At 34.2% G+C, this 25,614-nt stretch overlaps 1 protein-coding gene across 6 annotated transcripts in view; it reads right to left on the reverse strand.

Moving 5' to 3' along the window:
- Gas2 (growth arrest specific 2) overlaps window positions 1-8,179 on the reverse strand; it is a 124,421-nt gene extending 116,242 nt beyond the window's left edge. Inside the window, exon 1 of one of the 6 annotated variants that reach the window (XM_046438081.2) lies at window positions 8,157-8,179. The gene's annotated coding sequence lies outside the window, so the exon portion shown is untranslated. The other 5 variants (XM_046438077.2, XM_046438082.2, XM_046438080.2 and 2 more) reach the window with 5 other exon arrangements.
- Between the last annotated feature and the right edge of the window lie 17,435 nt (window positions 8,180-25,614).

Consider the following 25,614-nt stretch of genomic DNA (forward strand, 5'->3'; position numbering starts at 1 on the left):
CAATGACAACATATTGAACCAGTTTCATGGTTTTGTTTTGGGGATTTTTTTTTTTTTTGGTGATAGGTCAGGTGATTAATTATTAAACTCCATGAAACATTGCTTTATTTGTAAAGGCCCTCTCACTTTTGGCCAACCACTTGGTAGGAAATAACAGCAGTCAAAGGTCAAATACGAAATCAAACAGTAACCCCTTAGCTCATGTAAAATAATATATTTAGAAAGGATCAGCTGCTAAGGCAAGAAATTCCATTTACTTGAACGAAATAAAAAGTGGTTGAATTAAAATTTTAATGCCCAATTTGTTAACTCTCATTGTTTGGGTTAATTTTTGAAAACATAAATTTTCATAAAGTTTTAGGACTAAATATTATCAGTTACATTATTTGCACAATTTATAGTAAACACATAGTCCTCCTAAAACTGTTGCCTAAAAGATAAAGCATAGCACCTGGTTTTTGAAATAGCCAATTAATTAAAAACTCACAATAAAAGAATTGAGTGGGGGACAGGTAAGGCGGTGCATTCAAAAGATCTCTTTGATGGTCACAGAAAGCAACAAGCAGAGAGTTTCTGACTTAACCAAGATCAGACAGATCATAGCACAGGAAGGCTGATCTGGTCTTCACACATCAATACTCTTTCCATAATGACACATTTTTATAAAATGCGCTAATCAAGAGCTCATACTAATAATCTAGAATTACAACATAATTCTAACAAATCCTATCACAGGTAATTTTTTGTCCTCTACTATCATGTCTTTCTTCCTTTCTATCTTCCCACTTAGCCTATTTTACCTGATGGGTTTTGTTTGAAATAATTTTTAGAGTGGGAATAGATAAATATTTTATTCTATAAAACAAGAAACAACTTCATTTACCTGATTTCCTTATTCCTGATACAACATCCCATGTGTGTTATAGAAAAGATATTTAATATATATATATATATATATATATATATATATATATATATATATATATATATATATTTGCTCTGAATATAACACTTTTATTCATGACTATCAGGACATAAGTCTATAGAAATTACTGTTGAAACTGCTAAAATAGTGAAGTCATATGTTTATGAACTTGTATTTCATTCTGTCTACAAATAAAATATGAATATGAAATTAGTCAAATGCAACATAATTAAATGAAAATATTTGCAACAGGCATGGAGTAAGATTTGTATGCTATCATAAGATTTTCAGTTATATATTAATATTTGTTTTATTTTCTAATTTTTAGGGCTGGGATAGAGCTCATGAATGCTTGGCAAGCTCTCTCTACCACTAAGCTACATCCCTAAGGCTATCTGTGGCATTGTAAAGTTAACAATACAAGTTATGTGCTATCTGTTTTATTCTTAGAAACTTTGCATACTATTCATTTTCAGTTAATGTTGAACTGTAATTCACTTAGCATTGGTTAATTTCTTTTCATGACTATTTTTTGAAAATGTAAGATATTGGTATTTCAAACAATGTAAAATGTCACCACCTCCTAAATATTAGAAGAGACTGTTAGGAAAGTGAATAAATACCGAAAATGTGTCATAAATATAACAACTTAAAGGCACAATCACAATTTCATTACTCTTTTGAATAATATTTGAAAACAATTATCATAAATTTTCTTTGGAAACATTCTCTAAATCTCTAAGTATCTAAAGTGATGTAGCATAAATAGGAAATGTTTTTACTCTATCATACTGTAAGTTATTAAATTGATGGTATATGAATCAGAACATATACCATTGTTGCAGTCTATCACAGTTAATGATGACATTATTCATATAAAGTCCTGAAGTTTTCTCCAAACCTTCTGATTAATCACAAAAATCCTAAAACACCTTTCAATCTCTGTTCTCTTAAAAATAGGTCCATTCCCAGCAAAATAAAACATCTCTTTGTAGCTGGTTAGGATGTTTACAGGCCAGCTACTCTCAGAAACAAACATTTAAGTAATAATACATTAAAGCACATGATTCATATGTTTAAATAACTAATTGAAATCTTAAAAGGGTTACCTCTAAAATGCCTTTCTTCTCAAGACACAATCTCTCCCACTACTTTCCTGAAAGTGAGATGTGGTGCTTTAGTAACTTTACCTACACCCTATTATGTGTTCTGCAACTTCCACTGAAGCATCAGAGCCCTATTTTGCTCTGTAAAAGCAAGAAGACACCTCAGATTCTTAAGCTCATTGTCCAGCAAAGAATTCATCAAGGGATAGTTTACAGTAAGCCTAATGGGGTGCAACCATTTCAATGAGTCAGAGGGACACAATCCTTCCCCTCAATACTTGCAAACAGTGAAGTTTTTATCTTCCTTGACAGTGCTACATTTATTTCTCATGTCATCTGGTTTGCATTTTGCCAGAAATGTAATTCGAGCTATCTTCTAATATGTACAGGTGATCATCAAGTAAAAACAATCAGAATAATCCAGCAATTTTTATTCTGATACTTTGTATACGATCAAAATTCCAGTGGGGAGAAATCCAAGAATAGAGTTACACTGCCCCAGGAGACCAACATGAGAGCAAGAAAGATTAATGGGTAATTAACATGCAATAAAAATTAATTAAACGTAAGACAACTATGTATAAACCTAAAGTCACTCTCCTAAATGAGGACTTTTAAGTCGCCTCTGAAAAGAATTAGGGTTGTCAACCCAGTTTCTCTGATCCATTTTCAATTTTCAGATTGCCACTAAACTAAGCATGACTAGATGGGTTAGCTGAATGTTGTCAAGTGGAGGTCTTAGATTTAGACTTTGCAGAACAGAGCACAGGAAACATAGAAATGGATCCAGACTGCAGAAACAAAATTTAGAGTTTGGAAGATTTTATGCTATGGTGAAATATATTCCAATTGAAAGGATTAAATTGTGCAAAAAGATTCAATGAGTTTGTACTACCCAGATGAAAAGATATTTATAGAATTTGGCCATTTTTATAATTTTTATAAAGTATTTGTTGAATCAACCCAGATGAGTTGAGTTTGAATCCTAAAAAACAAACTGTAATATAAGGATTATTTCAGTTCTTTAGAACTCAATGAAAAGTTTTCAAAACCACGAAAGATGTCAAGAGGCAGCTTGCAAAGATGGGAAATGAAATCTTTAAATGATCCACTAGGATTAAAGAACAAAGTTAAGTTAGAAAGAAATAAACAAATTTTGTATGTCTAAACATTGACAGATATTACCAATAAATTTATATAATCTAAATATTTTAGAAGCTTGATCAGTAATTTTGGCAAGTATTAAAGTCAATCACTTTGAAAAGAATAAGAACTCAAATACTTCTATGAGTCCTCTAGACTATGGTTTCAGAAAACTTTTTTGGTCTATCAAAAGTGGATAACTCATCCCTCAGCATTTAGAATTAAGAAAAACAAAATTTAAAGGGAAAAACATGCAGAAATTTAATACAGACTTTTTCAAAGACTGTGTGTATGTAGATTTTTCTTTCTTTCCAGTGTAGATGTGATCTGGAATAGCAATTATGAATATGATGAGACTTGAACAAGCCCAGGGGAAGAAGAAAAAGTTAATGACTCCATAAGTAAAATATCACATGTTTAAAGACTCTGTCTAGCCTGTTGCTCCAGAATCTCAGCTGAAGATACCACTTGTGACTCTGAAAAAAAAGAAAAAAGGGGGACTCTTTCACACCACCTAGAGGTGTTCTTTATTGTGACCAAAATGGTTTGGGGCCTATTTCTACAGTGCTGCCATGTTAGAGAAAATGAATTGCAATATTATATATAAAATAAATAAGAAAGAAAAAAAAAGAATTAAATTAGATAAACATTATATCTCTACTGTCTTCTACGAGATTCCATTAAGAAGTCAAATTACTGGAAACAATATTGGAATCAGAAGTCCTAGGGTCAAATAAAGGTCCCAGTACCTTACATTTGGTAAATGTTCTATTCTAGTCCCATTTCTTTTTCTCTTTGATTTTTCACTATGTATAGTGCAAACTAACACTTCAAAGATATTGTGAGGATTAAATATTTGCACTAATGCTGATTATTTATTTTGTGGTCAATATATTCTACATTACAAAATTTAAAGCATCACCATCAGAAAATGTACTACTACTACTACTACTACTACTAATAATAATAATAATAACAGAAAAACACACACATCCATTGACTTATTTCGGAAAAACATTGTGCAACAAAGTAAGAACATTCTAGATAATTCTGAATCATTAAGTAAACAGGAGTAAAGGTGAAGTACAAAGAGAGAAAGTATCAGTACTATAAAGCCATAAATAATGAAAAATCCAAAGTTTCATTCATATCAAGAAGAATGTCATTGCCAAGATGATATATGAAAGGTGAGAAGTACAGTGAATAGTGTGTGTGGGGGGGTATAATATGCTAATTTATCATATGTATATTTTTACACCAGTTGAAGAGCATAAGCTATTAAGATAGAGGAATGCTGTAAGAAGATATCACTACCAACACACCTCAACTCTCACTTCTGTCTCTTCCTGTCTCTCTCTCTCTCACACACATACACACACACACTCAACTGTGGCCAGTGAAAGCAAGGAGTCCAAATGAATCCACAGTCAAGTGTCCCTCACTAAAGGCAACCTCCACTCTCATCAACATTGTTGACCTCACCGGTATCTGTTCAGTTTTGGGTGTTGTGGGTGTTGAACAATGCAGAAAAAAAAAATTCATAGACTAGTTACACCATATTTTAAAACTAAAAACAAACAAAATGCCCCAAACCAAACACCTTTCCAAAATCTAAAAGGAGAAAATACCATCTTTCAAGTTAGAATCAAAGAATTAAAAAAAAAAAAGTTGTTTTTTTTCACAATTGTATTTTACTCTTATGTGATTCATTTTGACCAATTATAATCTTTCTACACAATGCATAGTCTCAACCAATGTTATGAATGCAAAATCTTATAAGTGTCTAATCAGAAAATAAAGTCCACAATTTAAGCAGAAAGGTGATTTCAGATTTTGTAATCTGAAATTTTAGTTCTGCATCTAGCAGGGGTGCCATTTGTCCACAGATAAATAAAACATCACCAAACATAATAGCAAAATGACATTAAATGCTAGTTTATCTACTTATGTGATAAAATATTTAAACCTAAAGCAACCTTAGAAAATGTATCAATATTTCTCATTATTAGTAAGAATCTGGGCTTAAGAAGAAACATTGCCCAAAGTAACAAAGCTGTTTGGACATAGTCCTTAGAAGTATCCTAGCCTGCCCTCCTGAAGCTCAATCTCTGTGATATTAACTCTCCTCCATTCACCTCTTTCTTATCCCGGTCCTCTACTGATTCGTTTTGAATGAAATGATGCTGTACCTCAATACCTAGTCCTTCTCAAACCATGACCAAAATAATAATAATAACAACAACAATAAAAATAATAAAGCTGAAGGTGAATGGATTTTCTACATTCTCATAACATTAGGGTTTCTTTTGTTTTATCCAAGTTAAAAAAAAAATTACTAAACCATTCTTCCAAACAATTTAAAATAGATTTTTATGTCTCCACCAGATTAAAGTGAAATATACAAAACTATCCCAAATTAAATAACTGGAAATATTTAATGACTTATTAAAAGTTCAGTAAACCAATTAGTAACTCTTAACTAATGAGCAGGATTTGTAAAAAAATTACTTAAAACACAAACATTCCTGATTTACTTGACTCTAAGGTAGTTAAGACCTATGAGAGTTCTACATTTTGTTTCTAGATATGAATTTCTTGTGTAGAGGGAAAAAGTTAGCAAAAGTCCAATTGAACTGACTCCAAAAGCTTTTTAATAAAGAAAATTACACAAGTATCTTACCCATTTTCATAAGAGATTTTTTCTATTTTAATCCTAACCTTTCTTATAGTCAATAACATGGAGTGGAAAACCCTTATAGTTGCTAAGGAAAATTTTTAAAGAAACAGTGGATCTTGTCTGGGGCACAATATAAAAACCACAAAATATACCAAATAACACTACAACATCTATGGCCACTTTACTCATAAGTAAACAAATTGTGAGAGCCTCCTCATTTGTTTTCAACCAAGGTATCATAGTTCTTTCAAAAGCTCCCAGAGTCTACAATGCAGACTTCCAGTGTTGAAGCAAAGTTCTAAAATAACACATATCATACTGATGATTAATATAAGACCTGACATTTCAGCCTTCATACAAGTTTAAGGTTTAACTAAGGCTTCATACCAAGATACCAGGGAACCCAGCGGCAATCACAGGTCCTTTATACTAGGTGAAATAAATTTTGCCATGTGAATTTATTGCCAGTACAGCACAGTCCACATCACCCAGGCAGAATGATTAACAATGAAATGAAATAAATTCCAAAGTTCACTAACAAACAGGCTGAAATAAAAGCTATCTTTCTGTGCCAGAGACTACTCAGAAAGCCCTGTGCAAATGCCCCAATGTGCCTTATGAAGGCACATTGTCCCATGTTTCATCCCACTGGCCCTTACCTTCCTTAAGCAGTCAGAACCTGGATGCCCATGTTGGATAGGACCACCACCGCCACCACCTTTTCCACAGTTAGAGGGAAACATTCCTTGAGAAAGAACTCATGGATCAATTTCAAAGACAAGCTGGGCAAATCAGATCCCAGTAGTAGTTACTCAGTGTCCACAAAGCTAAGAAGTTGAGGGAGAGAAGCAATGAGCACAAGGGTTTGTTCTCAGCCTTGTCTCTGTGAATCTCAGGGGATAAGTGGTGAGGAAAGGAGAACTTCCTCTGTCTGGTTGGTCCATCCAACCTGTCTGAGCCTTTATTTCAACCCCAGAAGGCCTAATGGGTGTTCCTGTGCCCGTGCAGATCTTTATTTCCTCTGCATAACATCTCCCATACACACTGGATCAAGCTTGGTTGGAAGGTTGGGAGAAGTGGTGATGATAAAAGTAAAGTTTTGTGAATTCTTGATTGTAAAAGAATGAAGATGAAGAAAGAGGGAAGGGTAAAGGCTGAAAGGTTAATTTGGCAAAATATGCAAATATCTGCTCCCTCACACATACCTCCAATTGTATTGGAATGTAGAAAACAATTTGTAAATTCCCGATTTTACTCCTCTCCTTTCCAGAGACCAGACAATCTTAATTTCTGGACTGTCAATCGCCATTTACCATACTGAGTTGATTCAGTGCTCCCCAATTTCAGATTCCAGTCTACTCTTTAAGCTGGACAAAAAAAGAATGATACCATGCAAAATCTTCCCAAAGGGTATTGATACAGGGGCCAGAGTTTGTTCATTAAGGAAAAGCACAACTCCATCCAACTCATTCAATGGAAACGAATATCTCCCCAAATCTCCAAGTGTTGCATTCTTTCCTCTCATCCTGGCCTCTCTGACTCAAAAACATTCAAGATCAACAGATTAACTACCCTTTCCTCTCCCTTCTCTCCAGCAGCAGACAATGCTGAGCCTTCATTAGACACTCTTGTGCAAGTATGCCTATGTGTACATTTATAATCGATGTGCTAATTAGAACTCCTCACTTCTGCCCCTGGTTGGCTGAGCCATTCCAGCAGGCTTTTTGGGCTGCTGCACTGTAAGGATGAGGAGCACATGGTTGTTTCCAGGGAATCACAAAGTCACCCACTGCACGCACTAAGGCTCTCAGCACCACAGCCTACTCCACGGCCGACGACTCTCACGCTTCCCTGCGACATCCCTGCGGTTATTGTTAGTAACCTGCCCCTCCCCCTTCGCCCCCGGTGAAACAAACTGGCAGGGGCTCTCGCAACCCCTGGCTGCGGAGCATGTATGCTGCTGCAGCGTTGGCGGAGAGCTCGCCCAGCCCGCCTTGCTCACCCCCTGGTTCCGAGCTGTGCTGTTGGCTGCTTTCAGAGACGCCAGGGCTCCCGCCTGGGCTCCTGCAGATTCTTGGGGCCGGCCCCCTCCAGGCGCAGGTCCTGCAGCAGCGGCTCCCCGCACCCCACCAGTACAGCGGCAGCGGCAGAGGCAGCGGCAGCAGCTACAGTCGCACTGCCCCTCTTCATACTTCTCTGAAGTCTCCTCTTGGTGCAGTTTGGGAAAACGATTTTTCCCCCTGCCAGAAACAGATTTCCTACATTTCATCAGTCCACATAGACCGAGCGGAAGTAAAATGCTTACTTTTTCTGGTGGACAGCAAACGCAATTGACACTGATTTACCCTTCAAACGGGGAGAGATTGTATTACAAGCCTTTGGCAGCAATTCCGAGGTTGGGGCCAAGCTCCAGCCCCTCCTTGTCCCCCAAACACTAACCTAAGAGAAGAGGTGGGGGTGGGGATGGGGATCATATTTAACTCCAGGGTTTTAACAGAGTTGATGGCTTTTGCACAATATTAAAATTGGGTGTTGGAAAAGTTTTTCTTTCCTGGCCTGTGATTTGCAGACTTAGAGGCATGAGATTTCCAGTAACTTCGGCCACTCTTCATTCCAAATTGAAGAATTTGATGTCTTCTTACAACTCTCCCTAAATATCAGATTTTAGAAAAGGCTGTGCTCACGGCTGTTTTCACTTTACAAAAGGAAATGCAATTCCACCCTTCGTTCTCTCAGTCGTAGTTCAGCATTATGTTGAACATCCTAGACAATTTAATCCAACTGTTGTTTATTAGAGTATGCATTCTGAGATGAAAATTCTTGCATGAAGTCCACAGATGTTTAAGTGTCTGCTTCAGTTCTAATGTACAGGGGCCCCCTTGCTAAGTGTACTAACCGCCTCAAGTTACCTCTTCCCATGGAGACTGGATGCAAAGTATCACACATTTGTATTGTTCTCCTATTCATTGATTTCTTGATTTTTCCATCCCTTGTATATGATAGCAGTGGGATAGATATTCAGATCCTTTCTTGCATACCAACTTTTAACTCCTGAGATAGTTATCCTCACCCTCTACACCCCCAAATTAGAAATTCCTTGTAGATTCAGGGAGCAAAGGAATGTGGATAATTTTAGATATAATTGAAAAAAATGTTTTTTGCATTTTTTTATCGCTTTCATCTGAAAGTGGTCATTGGCTCTGAAATATTCAGAAACTAAATCACTTATTTACTTCTGCTGGTAGTACAAATAATAAAAAAAGTGAAGAAAACAGATTTAAAAAGTTTGAGGCATTGAATTTCAACCTTTTTATTTTACTTCAGTCTAACATTGTAACTGTTAGCTCCATCATACTTCTCAGCTTCCCAAAAGAAAGGGGGAAAATACCATTCCTCACTTTAAGAATACATTGAATTATAAGAAGACCTGCGTAAATCACAACAATAAAACAGAACTCTTTATTAATGAACTTATGGAAATAAATATGAATAATAAAAGTTTTCAAAATTTAACTAAATCTGAGCATTCCTAGAGCCCTATCAAAGTTATTTTGAGTTTGTGAGCCTCTGCAATTTAAGTAATATGTCAATGTCTTCGATAATTTGTTATGATCAAATCGTCATCTGATAAACGTTCATTTATGCATTTTCAGGATATATGACTTCAAAAATTTAGCACCTTAAAATTATTTTATAAATATTTATCTTTTAGTTGGACACAATATCATCTTTATTTATTTATTTTTATGTGGTGATGAGGTTCGAACCCAGGGTCTCACACATGCTAGGTGAGCGCTCTACCGCTGTGCCACAACCCCAGCCCAGCACCTTGAAATTTGAAGAATCTTTGATCCTGTTCCTTCCAAGACATATTTTCGTCACATTGTTCAATACTGATGTTATAAAAAGCAAGGTGTAAGGCTATATTTTTGTTGACCCAGGCATAATTCTGAACCCTGTTTTGGAAAATAAGAACTACAGGTGCATTAGAAAAACATAAACACTCAAAATTACTTCCTCTTCTTCTAGATAGACATTTTTAGTTTTAAATCACACTTTATACCAGATCTCCTCTTTTGTTAGGAAGATCCATGAGGAAAATTCCCAGAGAAATAAAGACTATGCATTTTCTTCCCTTAGTATCTAAAAGTTGTGCTAAATATTTTTTGGTGACAAAAGAGAATTAATACAAAGATTTTGAAGAAGTAGCAAAGTATTTTTTACATTTTCATTTTCTCAACATGTGGAACAATTCCTATTTGAATTTTGTATTTTCAAAATTAATATTTATATATTTATGTACTTTAATCACTCATTTTGACATTTGTCAAAGATTTTTTTCTAAGCATTTTTTTTAGCTTAGTCTCAAATTGTTCATCTTAGAATCAATATAGAAACCATCTTAAAAACCAGCTAACTCAACTCTAACCTATCTGACATGAGGTAAAGGAAGCAAATATCTCTTTTAATAGGTGGGCAATACCTAAATACATCTTAAAACTTGACACCATAAAAAAAAAATCACACCAAATTAAAAAAAAAAAAAAGTTTAGTTTTTTTTTTTTTTTTAATGTCACAATTAGAAAACTTTAATATTGAAAGTTTCTGTGTTACTATGCATTTCTGGCCTTCTAAACTTTCAACATTGTTCCTATTATGAACTTATGCCTTTTCCCTGAAAAAATAATTTACAGAGGTAATAAAATAGCTTGTTTTTTTTTCATCACCTATATACATTACCTCCCCTTTTTATTTTCTTTCTCCTTCCCTCCAATGAAAACAATATATATTCACTTATTCTGAAAGAATTTTTAAAAATTGATGGAGGTTAGAGAATACCTTGCAGGAAATTTAATTTAATAACATAGAAATATGCACTTGGTTAAAGTCAGTAAAAAAAATTTCAAAAGGTGATCAAAAAATAATTATATTACTAAACAGTTTTAAAGGGACAGTTAAATATGGCAATTTATAGACTTGGAAGCAAGTGAGAATAATGATAGGAAAAGCGGAATGAACACATGCAGAATGGAACTAAAAACATAGGGAGCTACATAATAAGTGAAACATCTATTTATATTTTATTATAACACCTCATCAGTAAACTAAAGTATATTTATCTTTTCCTACTTAGCATCTTTATTCCATGATCTAGGTCCTCAATTGATACTTATTGAAATTTTTTTTAAATGTTATAAGGCAAAGTAATGAAATTTTACAAGTCCTAGCATGGTGTTCACAAGTAGTTTTAAGAATAAAAAAGGACTGGTTTCTGACATTTTAAACAATAAATGCTACTACTTCTCACTACCACACATATTTAAAAACTACAAAGAATAAATTGAGAAAAACTGCATGTGAAAAGTTCAAGACTAGCTCTTTATTTAAAATGTAAGTTTAAAAAATCTGCTCACTCTCTGTAGAGAACTTTAAATTTTATAAGTCCACACAATAGTAGGACAGATGTTCATGCCCTACTGTGCAAGGCTCATACTTTTGCAAAATATATGTTACATAAGAGCACATATTTTCTAATTTTTCCACAAGGAATATATTAAAATCTTTTTATGAAATATGCTATTTGTCTCATCTAGTTTTGAATATTCTATGCCATATATATGATAGCGTGACTTCCCTTATCTAAGCTAAAGTTGAGTATTTAAAGCATTTTCCCTTCATTATATGTTTTTTGTAGTTTGCTTCAAAATGTTTCATTTTAAATCTGTCATCTTAATTCTAAGAAGCTCACATATAATAAGAAAGTTTAATATAAAAATTTGTTTCAATAATCTTGCCCCTCTTTTGCACCACTGCATCTTTAGGATATAGTAAGCACTCAATAGATAACTGTTGAATGAATGAATAATTATTATAGAATAGCAATCTTATTTTTTGTTAGTCACTTTTATATATTGTTCCTAATTTGGTAGTTCGAGACTTAGAAGAGAAAACTAATGTTAAAATAACTTTACAAATAATGGTTTAATTCCCAAGCTAGAAGCATTTCATCTGGTAAAATGTACTAGAGTTCACTGAAACAGATGCTTGCCTATGTGCCAGGCTTATAAATGAGGTCAGTCTGTGTCACTTGTCACTTCATTAAAAACCAACGTTGATTTGGACTCAAGGTTTAATCATAACCAATATAACATGAGTGTAATGAAAAGCAATAGAAAATATTACTACTAGAGTAGTTTTCTTTTCTTTTTTTAAAAATTGTGACCCACAATAAGAAATACATTATGGAACAGACACATAGAAACACACTCAAACACTCATAGCCTGGACATGTTTCACCAATACTACTTCCCTTACTAAACTACTGCACTCTGATATTTTTCTGTTTGACATTATTCTTGCTCTCTTTTGTGCCATTCAATTGAACAGAAATGCTGGTGGTGAATGTCTAAATTTGCTTCATGATCCACAATTTGAAAAAAAAAAAAAATCTTACTATAAGGAAATGAAACCAAAATCAAAACTGAGGTCAGTTACCAACGAAAAGATACTTTAATTAGAAAGTACAAGAGAGAGAACTGTCTATATTAAATTCTCAGTAGATATGGCATGATGTAATGTTACAACATCCTAAACATCTTAAACTCTCCCACCTCCTTGACTTTGCTTATACTAACTAAAATGGTCTTTTACTTTCTCCACTGAACAAATCAGACTCATTCTTCCAGGGACACCTTAATAATTGTCACCTTCTTTTGGGTTTTCTTGATCTCCCTAACAGAAAAATAACACAAAACAAACAAACAAAAAACAATGCTTGTCTTTCTGTGTCCAGTGCTCTGAGCATTTTGTCATTCTTTTATATTTCATTTACATGATAGTATCCCAGTTATTTGCTTGTGCATCTACCTCATCTATTCAACTGTGGTTCCTGGAAAGCAAGGGATCTATCAAAGATGAACTGAGTGGAAATTTCTTTGTAAAGAAAGCACCAGATGTCAATTGTGCATCTTTACTGATAGAAAAAGTTAATATTGTAAGTGAGGTATTTTTACTATCATTTTTTCTTGGGACAATGGTCTAGTTTTCCTGTCTGTCTTCCTTTCCTCTCCCTTTTTCCTTCCTTCCTTCCTTCCTTCCTTCCTTGATTGAACTCAGGGGCTCACCCGTAGTAGAGCAAATGCTCTACTACGGAGATATACTCCTAACCCCACCTTATCTATTTGTTTTTTCAAACATTGATAATTACAATCATATAATTACTTTATAAAAAAATTAAAAACTTGCTGAAATTTGTGTTATTGAGACATTAGCATACTTGAAAAATATGGAATCTTTGCCAAGGGCTGATTTACACAAAACTGTTAGAGAAATGAATCTTACAGTTATTTCATCAAAGATGGTTTTATTGTACCAAATCGTAGACCAGGTGGGATGCCACAAAGGGTAGCACTCCAAGCTCAAAGTGAGATAACTTCTTGTGTCAGCTGTGCTTTCTTTGACAGATGGAAATATTGCCTTTGCACCATGATCACAGTAGGACTTGACCTCTCAAGTCATTTGTAAAGAAGTTTTACCAGCCATAATTCCCACCGAGCCATCAATGATGAGGCCTAATACATTGTAATTATAATAACAGTCACTATGCTTAGCACAGTAATTAGAAGCTTAGATTAGGGGACAAATAAAACCAGATTCAATTTCTAGGTTCTTCAGTTGTTTGCTAAAAATTACTTAATCTTTCTAGTGATCAGTTTCCTCATCTATCAAGTGGGATTGATAAATACCACTTCCTCATATGCATGCATTAGGTTATATAATTCATGAAAAATATTTAGCTTACTGTCTGACATATATATATATATATATATATATATATATATATATATATATAGTAATTTTAAAATGAATGTTAGACATTGGATTAATTGAGCACCTAAATCATCCTATTGACTCATTATGAAAAGTCACTTCGATAAGAATATTGCCATGATGAAAAACAAAAAGATGAGAGAATCTTGTGCATCCTTTCTCTGAGTCTTCCTCTTTTCACATTGTTCTCCTTTTTAGACCTCCAGAGGTTTCATCATTTGTTCCCTCATTCATTCTTCAGACTCCTCTGTGCTAAGCATTTGTTATATAAAGGTGAAGCAGCATGCTGTGCTCTCCAGGAGCTCACAGTGTAATAGGAAAAATGGTTTTAGAGAGATTTTCTAATATCACATCTATTAAGCAGCAGAGGTTGGATTCAGACACATGTCTGACTCTGGCTGATTATAAGTCTGTGCTCATTTCACATTACAAGTGTGAAGTGATTTGAAGCAACTTATTTGAATCCATGAAGCCTGCCTTCTTGCTTTCCTCCCTCCCCTCTTCCCTCTCTATTTTCCTTTGTTTTCCCCTTCTTTCTTTCTTCTCTTCCTTTTAATCTTGTTTTTCTTTTATTATTTTAGGTGGGATGGGGAGTCTACACATCAACATTTTTTATTATTTATGTGATAAAACTGGAATGAATTTAAATTTACATATTATAATGAAATCATTAGAGAGAAAAATAAATCATCTTTGAAAAGAGCAGACTGTTTCTGTTAGGTATCCTAACTCAAAGCTGTTTAATTAATGAACTGCCCCTGGTGCTGAGGGTTCCACATCCCAAAGAATGAAGTGGAATATCTATGACCTTGTGTGGCTCAAGGGCAGCTCATCTGACTCCAGAAATAAGTCAAACATGTTGTAAAAATACAAGGAAGTGTTCCATTAAGAAGCCAGAGAAAACTTCTGACCAGGAGAATTCAAGAGAAAGTTTCAAATTCTACTTGGAGTTCATCTCTCTTTTCTTTTGGTTTTCCCCATAGGAGAGTGTCAATGGATATCAAGACAGACATCTTTTTAATTAGCTTCAAGCCTAGGCAGATTGAATAACCAGGAGATTGGAACAAACTCTTAAAGTCTGTTTTAGTTATTTTTCTATTAATGAAAAGATGACCACAAATTTAACAATTAACCCTCAGAAGAATTTGACTCCAAAACAGAACTTAGAATAAGAATATGCTAATCAAAAAACTGGAATTGAATTAAATTATCAGAGTTAATAGTAAAAGATCAATAGTAAAGATTAATACTAAAAGCAGACTTACTTGAGGTTATAAAGAGTTTTCCCCTCAATATTAAAAAGTTATAAAGTTAGTTAAAACTTTGTATTTCAAAATTAAATTATTGGCTATGGCTTTTTTTCCCCTCTCTGGATTTCAGGTGTGACAGATACATCATAGGAATGGTGAGTAGTTCCATTTTAATTGCCAACTTCAGCCATAGAAAGTGTCTACCTACAATCTTTTTTTTTCCTAGTGCTGGGAATGGAACCCAGGGCTTCACACATGCCAGGCAAGCATTCTATCACTATTGTGGTTAAGACATGAGGTGTCTCCCAAAAGTATGTGTGTGAGACAATGCAAAAATATTCAAAGATAAAATAATTGATCATGAGAAGTATAACCTAATTGGGGGATCGATCAACTGACATGAATTAACTAGGTGGTGACCATAGTCAGGTAGGTGTGGCTGGAGGAGATACGTCACTGAGCATATGCCTTTAGGGTCTATATTTTGTCCCTGGGGAACAGAGATTTGTGTTGCCTGTCATTGCCCTGATCTGCTTTACTCTGTCGGGCCCTTTGGCCATAATGCCCCAGAGGTATGAAGTTGGTCAACCATGTATTGAACCTCTGAAACTGTGACCTAAAATAAACTTTTACTACTCTCTATTGTTCTAGTCATATCTTTTGGTCACAGTCATGAAAAAGCTCTCTGAAACAACCATTGCACCACATCTCTAGCCCTCTGCTTATAACTCTGATAGGAAAATCACCATGCATCTGAGTTAAAAGTGGGGAAAGTGTATTTTTATTGAATAGCAATGTCTGCTGAAGGTGTAGGGGAAATAAATGCCATAATTTTGCCTTTTGTTGTATAAATCATGATATAATATAGAATATGCCCACATCTTGCTAAGTGAATATCATAATTCTTGCAAACATATTGAATTCAGAAATGGAAACATTTTGTAGTGCTGAGCATAACTAACCTGCATTTTTTTAAAAAACAGATAAATAAAAATAATAATTTTTCTATGTTGTCAAAGGGACATCAATGACAAGATTTCTTTGCTCACCACTGCCTCCTTACTCTTCAATTCACCTCTCAAGAACTTTTCACAGTATTTCAAAGACTTGGATTTTCTTGAATTCTTATCTAAATTAGCCTGGAAAAAAGAAGTTTAGTAGGTCTTTTGTTACACTAACATAAGTCGTATCAGTCGTGGTTTTACAGAGAAACAGAACTAATTGTTTATGTGTGCATATTGTAAGTCATAAGGAATTAATACACAATTAGGGGAACTGACAAGTCCCATGATCTGCAGGGTGAGCTCAAAAGCTGGAGGCCCAGGAGAGTCAATGCTTCTGTTTATTTTCAAATGCAGGAAGAAGGCGATGTCCTAGTTTGAAGGTAGCGAAGGAAAAGGGATCCTCTCTGACTTAGGGCAGAGTTAGCTTTTTCATTCTATCAAGACCTTCAACCACTCGAATGAGGTACAATCATATTAAAGTAGGCAATCTGCTTTACTCATTTAAATACTAATTTAAATACTAATTTCATCCAAAAATACTCTCATTGATACATACATAATAATTTTTGGCACTCCATGGCTGGGCATACCATGGCCCAGTCCATTTGACACATAAATTCAATCATTACAGGAATAGGTGACCGAAACACCAGTGCTGATTTAAACATTCATAATTCTTATGACTTTCAGCACTCTAAATTTCCTGTTTTTCAAGTAGTTAAGAAGCTAGAATGGCAATAAACACACATTACTTGAAAACAAAAGAAAATACAAAAGTAGGAAGGATTTGCATTCTATCTTATTTTAAATAAAGCATGATGGATGAGGTTATGACTTGATCCTTCACTACCAAATCAGCATTTCTACACAAGGCTACTAAACCTGTGAATATACAACACATCCAAATTTTCAACTCATATAACACAACACATGCAGCCACTAACTATCCTTGTTTTCTAATCTTTTTTTTTTACATATATTTGAATAGAAAATCAGCAAGACTGTTCCCAAAGAACATCTCTCACAAGGTTTTCTCTAATTTTGTTAAAAATAAATTATAAAAAGGAGAAATGCTTTGTTTATTACAAGGGAGACAAAATCCCTGACCTCATAGAACTTATATTTTAATAAAATGAGACAGAAATCAAGTGAATAAACCAATAAAATTAATAATATGTAAGATGACAAGAAGTATGCAATGTGGGGAAAATATCATGGAATGAAAGTGTTAGAAATAGCTCCGATATAGCGGATGTGATTTTATATAAAGTGGTCACACAAGCCTGAACCAACAAAGTGACATCTAAGGCAATATCCAATGGGAGCAAGTATGCCATACAGATATTTAAAGATTGTTTCAGGCACAGAAGCAGCCAGTGCAAAGTTTGAGGTAGGGGAATGCCACAAATCAAATATTCAAAATCAAGGAGGATTCTAGGGCAAAACAGGTAAGTCAAGAGGAAAAGGAGATAAAATCAGAGAGACAGTAAGAATGTGTCCAGATAGGACCCTGTAGATGTTTGTAAGGACTTTACTTTTCTCTCAGCACTTGAGCAGAGAAATGGTATGCTCAGACTTACAGTTCAAAGTTATCACTCTGAATCCTGGGTGGAGGAGACTACAGAGGGGGCATGGGTGAGCTCAGGGGAAACTGTTTAGTGAATATTCGATATGTAACTATAGATTGGGTGAAAGTGATAGAAACAGAGTTAAGGTAAGGGTTACAGTTTGGATCCATAATGTCCCCCAAAGACTTATGTATTTAAGGCTTGGTCTCCAAGGCAACCATGTTCAGAGGTGGGGCTTTTAGAAAGTGATTGTATCCTGAAGGCTGTGATGTCATCAATGGATTAATTCATTGATGTGTTCACAATTGATTGGCCTATTGGGATGTGGAGGAAACTTTAGGAAGTGGGAATAGTTGAAGGAATTAAGTTCTGGAAACATGCCCTGGAAGACTGTCTCTGCTTCCTGGCTGCCATGAGGTGAGAAACTTTCCTTTGCTACCTGCTCATCATGATGCTCTGCCTTATCATCGTTCCAGAAACAAGAGAATCATCCAGCCATGGACTGAAACTTCTGAATCCAGGAGCCAAAATAAATCTTTCTTTATATAACATATAAGGTATGTTATCATAGTAGTGGAAAACTAACACAATAAGTAATGGAATTCTAGATGCTGTTAAATGGTTATTCTCTTTTCTTTACACTCTTTTCTTCAAACTTTCTCTCTTTGTCTCTCTTCAGCATTTTGTTCCTATAACTAGACAGGAAATTAGGTGAGCATTGAATCCTAGTTTACAAACCTACATTATCTATACAGTTTCATTATTGTTTCTATGTTTTAAGTTATGATTTAAATGTTATTGCAATAATAGATTGATATGAAGTGTGAGTAGTAGACATAAAAATCCCTAAACTATACTTTTTAATTTTATTTTCTGGTAAGTAACTTATGGTAAGTTTCAAAAATTATTCTGCCATTTACTAACCTAGGAAAGATGATGGAAATAACTTAGTTTTGTCTTGTTTCACCTTATCTTATTTCAGGGGAATAGAAGGCAGGCTTCTAGTTTTGAACCATCTAAGTTAGAAATTTCACTTTGTTATCCATGGGAGTTATTGTGTGGTCAGCTGAGCATAGGAAAAGGTCAGATCAAAGATAATTGAGCAAATCTTAGGTGTATGTACAAATATGGAATTTTCTCCATTGTGCCAGATATATCCAAGTCATTTTACTTCTTACATAACATGTTGTAGAACTGCTAAATATAAGTCGAAATTATAAAACTTTCTGTTTAGTTACCAGTTGTATTAAATGTGGCTGAGGCAGTTTATTACTAAATTGTGAAGTAAATTTAAATCCTAATAAAATGCACTGAGTAATACATGATTGTGGGCCAATATTTGGTATTTACATAATCAGACTGCCCCATTTGACAATGAAAGCCCTAGAAAGAGTGTGAAAAAAATATGGTAGTCATGACCCTCACAGCTTGAGAAAAGAAAATAACTGTATGAAGAATCTTCAGTTCAGAAGATAACCTACTTTTCCCCTTCACTATTATTTTTTCCTTTTCATCTTTACTTTGTTTATATTCAGGGTCTCTTTGTGTGTGTGTGTGTGTGTGTGTGTGTGTTTTACCTTAGTTAGTATTATTAGTTCCCTTTCTTAAGCAGCCAGCTAAGTTTATACTCCCAACTACTTGCCTTGTCTTACTGGGGTCTCACATCCATGCCATTATGTACCCATCCAAATCTTCCTCCGGCCAGGTGTCAGACAACTAGCCCCTGTGCCCTAGCATAGACAAGGTTATTCAAGTTATCCAATCTATAGGGAGGGAGAAACTCCTAAGCCTGCCCTGCTGCCACACATAAGCTGTCCCTGACAGCTTCAACCTGCTGTTAACTGTCCCAGGGTGTGACCTCTTATATCGATATGTTGGGTAGACTTTCTTCATTTGGACTTTTAACAAAGATGTCCACTTTTCATCTATTCAGGCTCAGAGTGTGTGTGCCTCTTTGAGAAGGATCTACAAATTCTATAAAATAGGAAGGAAGAGACCGGCAAGCCCTTTCATCCTGACCATTCCCGTTTCTTTGCCTCAGCCACACTTTCAGAATGCCTCACTTACGTTTCTCCAACTTTACCATCTTTCTCTTTTATAATGGCTCTTGTCTCCCAGTATCTACACTCTATACAAATAGAGTAATCATACTTCTCTGGGCTCAGGAATTCCTGTAAATTACCTCAAAATGCTCCATAAAAATTAAAAAAAAAAACTTAAAAAATATTAAAAGTTTAATGGAGTAAAAGGAAAAATGCCCAGCATAGAATATAAGAGCATGCACATACTATACATTGCTCCACCACCCCTCCATAACACACACAGACCCATCATGGCAAACACCACCAGTGGGAAAGCAGAAAGTTCCATCTCTCTGTGATAGGCACTGTACCTTGAACTGCCTGACACCATCTCTATCATTAGCAAAAATCCTCTAGTTCCTGTATCTTATGGTTTATAACCAAAGTAGGCATGTGATTTTCAGTTGTTAATACTGCTTAATTGTGAACTCATGAAGGCACAAAATTTATTTCTAGATGCTTTTCTAAGTATGTTTTTTAAATTTCAGTAGTTTCCTTGAATTATGCATTGTTCTTTGTCTTCTTATGTGAACATTATTTTTCACATTTGCTTAATTTCTTCTTTGCGCAACTCTGTGCTATTTTTTCTTTCCTAACACCAATCCTCGTTGATGCAACAGATATCTTTCTCAACATTCTATGCCTTAGGCAAATCTCCTTAAATGGTGCTGGTGCTTGTCATTTGCTGAATAGAGAAGAAAAGTGAAGAAGTCACCCAACTCGCTTCATTAATGATATGTGGCTGCACTCATAAGGAGACCATGTAAAGCCCCAAACTTCAGAAAATGTAACCTTGTTCAAGATCCAAGCCAAGACTCAGATATGACATCAGCAACTAGTATACACTATGGTTTTGCAGTTTGTTGAAATTATAGATCTGACCAAAATGGAAAATATTCAATTTACTTGGGAGGATTTTTTGTTTCTTGTTAATATTCTAATTTGTTCACACATTATTCAGACAATGAAACCACCTAGTAAAACATTTTTTTAGTAAATAAGAATAATTCTATGAAATATCAAGGAGTAAATATGAGTAAAGAGGCACAGGGAACACAAAAGCCTACAACAAAAGTATAGACAAAATGTTTATACTCTTCCTGGGGACTGTATAATAATTGATAAAAATCCTGCTTACTCAGCTTAAAATGTTATGCTGATTTTGAGATCCTTCTAGACATATACAAGGTAAGGCAATAAAGCTAGGCTCTTTGCTGAGAAAGAACATGATTTACATCTTACAGTTTGGTTTAATTTCTTTGCTGAGCAAGCAGACAAGGCACTTAGGAGCCCTGCCAAACCATACATTAATTTTTTTTTTCATTAAGGTAGAGTTTATAAATGGAATGAAATTATGTATGGGAATTTACACAGATGTCTTGATGAATACAGACTCTAATTTTTTTCCAAAATGAATGCAATTTCCACCATTTAGAGTTTATGATTTCAAAAATGTGCAGTGTTTTTAGGTTCTGTTTTTTTTTTTTTTTCAGGAACTTTGAAGCAATTTTTGAACCACTATGAAAGGACATGGAGACTCTGGTAGTGTTTTTGGAATGCTTCTTGCATTCCATAATATCACCTCAGTGCATTTTTATATTGTTTTTAAACATTTATGGAATCTTTATTGAGTATTTAAGATGAGCACTGTGGGAATACAAACATGAGTTAGACACAGTATTTCCTTGAAGAATTTTCTATCCATGAAATAAACAGACATCTGAAGAATTAGCCTAATGCAGAATGAAGTAAGTACTAAATACAGACACCAGTGATATTCCAGGGGAGTGCACAGAGAAGCAAATTAGGCTTGTTTCTGGGAATCATGGTGAGGGCCAACTTTCAATGGCTCTCATAGGATAAGGTGGGTGTGGAGAATTGAACCCAAGCACAGAAGCCTGAGGATATAGTCTCAGGGAATGGGTGGCAGTCTGCAGAGCCTGTGGGTGCCAATGATGAAGAGTGGAGGTGAGAGATGAGGCTCTGATCAGGGTTTAGATGATCTCAAACACCGTGTCAAGAACTTTGGATTCATAATAGTGTAACTAAAGTTTCCAATTCATTTTCTAACAGATTGGTTTATTACCTCAGTTTTAAGCATCACACACTTGCAATTTTCTTTGATGAAAATCGTCACTTTCTAAAAATGAAGTCTAGTTGTACCTTTATATTAAACTAAACTAGTTCTGGCCTACCTTTGAGTTTCATAATTAATAATTCAGGGATATGTTGCACAGAGAAGGAATATGTCCTTTATCAGAAAAACAGTATAATTTAAAATTATTTATGATTTTTCATATCACTTGTACCTGTGTTCATAAAAATCATTTTATACTTACTTTGAGTGAAAATGATGTACAAAATTTAAACTGAAGTGTTTTTTAAAATATTGAAACATTAAATGATGATTACACCATAGCCATTAGCCTGATTTTGAGTTAAACATCTTTGTCACCATATCAATTACTTATGCCACTTTGATACTATCTAATATCAATTGTACATAGATGATGTACTAGTCACTATGTTAGGTGCAAGCATGATTTTATTCAGATCTCATAATACCTTCATGATTAATGTAATTATCCTATCTTTAGATAGGATAGACAAAAAAAGTCAAATCCCACTTAAAGTTAAAAATAACACCAGCAACAGGGAGGAAAGGGGATGTAATGGGGACTAAATTAGGGCAAATTATATTCCATGCTTGTATAATCATGTCAAAAGGAACCTTAATATTATGTATAACTAATATGGACTAATAAAAATACTTACAAAAATAAAACACTGGCATTAGTCCCAGATATATGTGATTCCAAAATTTTGTTAAGTTTAACAAAGAATTGTTGAATATCAACTATGTGATTGTTCCAGTAAACAAAGGTATAAAGACTTAATCTCCTCCCTTCTGGAGTTTAAGGCTTAATGAAAAGTATTTCCATACCTAAAAAATGTTCATATTCTTTCCACTCCATCATCTTGCATTCCTTCATCCTGAAAGGTAGGACAGAAAGTATTGTGGACATTGAAAATACAATAAAAGACACAATCTTTACAGCCATAAAGGTTAAGTTGGATTTAGGTGCACACATCCACTCAAAAATGTAATTAACTTGAGTATTCTCTCTTTTGTGAAGGAGGTACCCTGTGAATGAACCTGGACTGTTTGTCCTAGAGGTAATAATCTGCCTTGCTTGGTGATGGATCTATCGGTTATGTCATTGAAGATTATGTCAGCTTCATAAAAAAGATGCTGATGGGAATTAAAAATCAGAAACACTGCAAATTCATATACAAGTTAGGTTTGTAATGGAAACAATTTGATTTGCATATTGCAGCACAGAAGGCAGTGTTTCACATAAGATGGAAGGGAAGACTGTTTCCAGGTGCAAGAAACATGAGGTGCACACCAGTTGAGAGAAGAAAGAACAAGACTATTCTAAGACAGAAATGAGATTAGTTTAGTCAAATTAGAATTAAGGTGCATATTTTTAGGATGCATCATAAAATAAAGATTACATACATTTCTCACTGGTTTGAAATCATATAGTACACTAAATAAGTAGCTCCCTTTTCCTCTGAGTACTTATATATGAGAATATTTATATCCTTTGAAGTTGAAGACAATGAGTATACATAAGGAAGAAAAAGCAGAAGAAGGTGAGAGAGAGAAGAAAAGTGGGGGGCAAGGGAGGGAGATGACGTATGAAGAAAGGAAGGGGAAAGGAAAGAAGAATGAAATGAAGGAAAAACTTTTCTGAGAACTAGAGAGCATGTTTGGTAGTGTGTTGATATTACTTAACTAAAATTTTACCATAGATGGTGGATAAAGTAGGCTTAACTTTCTCAAAAATATGCCTTGGGGTCTGGAGTTGTGGCTCAGTGGTAGTAGAGTGCTCGTCTAGCATGTCCAAGGCCCTGGGTTCGATCCTCAGCACCACATAAGGATAAATAAAGGTATTGTATCCATCTACAACAAAAAATAAATATGAAAAAAATGTCCTGCAGATAAAATTTAACATAGTTAAGTTTTATCTTATGTCCCTCTGTTTACACAATAGTCTGCTTTCCTCAAAATTGATTTTGTTTAAAGTTTCAGTTGCATATTCCTTTAATGCTACATCAGAAGTTCCTCTAGTTTCCTATCATCTAGTTATCAGATTGACATAGTTTATATTCTTTGACTGTATATGCCTAATGATATTATAGAATTCAAGAAACATAAATACTTGGCCTTCTAGAACTTGTGTGCTAGATTTAGTGTACAAGAGGCTCCAAAATATAGCACTATTTGGCAGCTAGTTTATGCAATAAAAGGTTAGTAGATCGACAAGTTCAGTGTAGAGACATTACACCGTTCTGTTAAATTAAATGAAGCTCCTGTCCCCCTTTTTTACTAAAATCTGTAAACAAACCAAATACAATTGTTACATAAGAACTAGAGGAGAATTTAGTGTTTATTTTAATAATTTCTCACATGGAATTACCTGTATGACCTGATGCTCTCCTGGTTGGGCAGAAGACTAGAACTTTACTAAGTGAATAAAACATTTTTCTTACTGAATGAATAAGATAGAGTTAATATTTATTTTTACTATTAATATTCTAATATTATGTATAACTAATATGGACTAATAAAAATACTTACAAAAATAAAACACTGGCATTAGTCCCAGATATATCTGATTCCAAAATTTTGTTAAGTTTAACAAAGAATTGTTGAATATCAGCTAAGAATACCAAGAGCAGCCGGGCACCATGGCACAAGCCTGTAATCCCAGCAATTCATGAGGCTGAGGCAGGAGGATCATGAATTCAAACCCAGCCTCAGCAACTTAGCAAGTCCCTAAGAAACTCAGGAGACTCTGTCTCTAAATAAAATTTTTAAAAATGCCTGGCTCAGTGGTTAAATGCCCCTGGGTTCAATCCCAGGTACCAAAAAAGAAAAAGAATACCAAGAGCAGAAAACTTTATTTGAATTAGAAAAAAGTTAACCAATAAGTTACACTTCAAAAGTTACAAATTTAACTAATAAAATTTTTGACTATAAAATTTATCATTTTGGGCTTAAAATGATATTTTACTCCCTACTATTATTACACTGATTATAATACATTGGTTATAACCCCTATTATTATTTAGAATATTTAGGATGTTAATTATAGAATTAAAAATTATTTAGGATAATATCTAAAATTTTCTTTCATAATAGAGTCAAATTTATCCTACTACATATATATTATACATTATATATAAAATACACACACATTATGTATATGTGTATATATATATATATATATATATATAATATAATATATAAAATCTTGTCTTAATTCTTTTTACATTCTTTTTTTTTAAAACTCTACATTTCTCTCAGTAACTTTTTCTTGTTGTGACATGTAGAATTGGTCATGGAATATAAAAATATTCAAACGAATCCAAGTCATATGATAGTACAAAATAAATTTTGATCAGCCAAAATTCCACTCATTTCACAGGGGGGAAAAAAGATGGCTTAGTGGTCAACATCTGATCCTCTGTGTAGTAATAATAGTGAAATAATATCAACCAGGAGAACAGTGAAATCACACTATATTGTAAGATAGGAAATGAAATGGAACTTTCACTCACCAGATCTGTTAAAATAATGATATGCAAATGTAGAAAATGGCAATTCATTAATCTATTCAAAAGGATAAAAGGGAAAGAAAGATTAATTATAGCACTCTTGCTTCCAAATGCTTCTCACCCTTTACATGAGTTCTCTTCCTTAAATCTGATGGAATATTTCCTGTAGAACTTTTCTTAAATTGAAAATTTGATAATTAAGTTATTAAAACAGTACACTGAAAAGATTTTTTATATTCCAATAAAATTGCCTCTCTGTGACATTATGAATTTTGTTTTAATCACTTACTTCACTTATTTCAGCTAGTTTATTTTGAAATGCAAGGAAACTTTAGTGAAAACACTCCTTGACATTAATGTTATTAACAGACCAGTCCAATCTAAGAACTCAGATTAGGTCTG

Source organism: Marmota monax, unplaced genomic scaffold (genome assembly GCF_021218885.2).
Source record: "Marmota monax isolate L192 unplaced genomic scaffold, Marmota_monax_Labrador192_F-V1.1 WCK01_AAM20220418_F8-fsc00061, whole genome shotgun sequence".
Lineage (NCBI taxonomy): Eukaryota > Metazoa > Chordata > Mammalia > Rodentia > Sciuridae > Marmota > Marmota monax.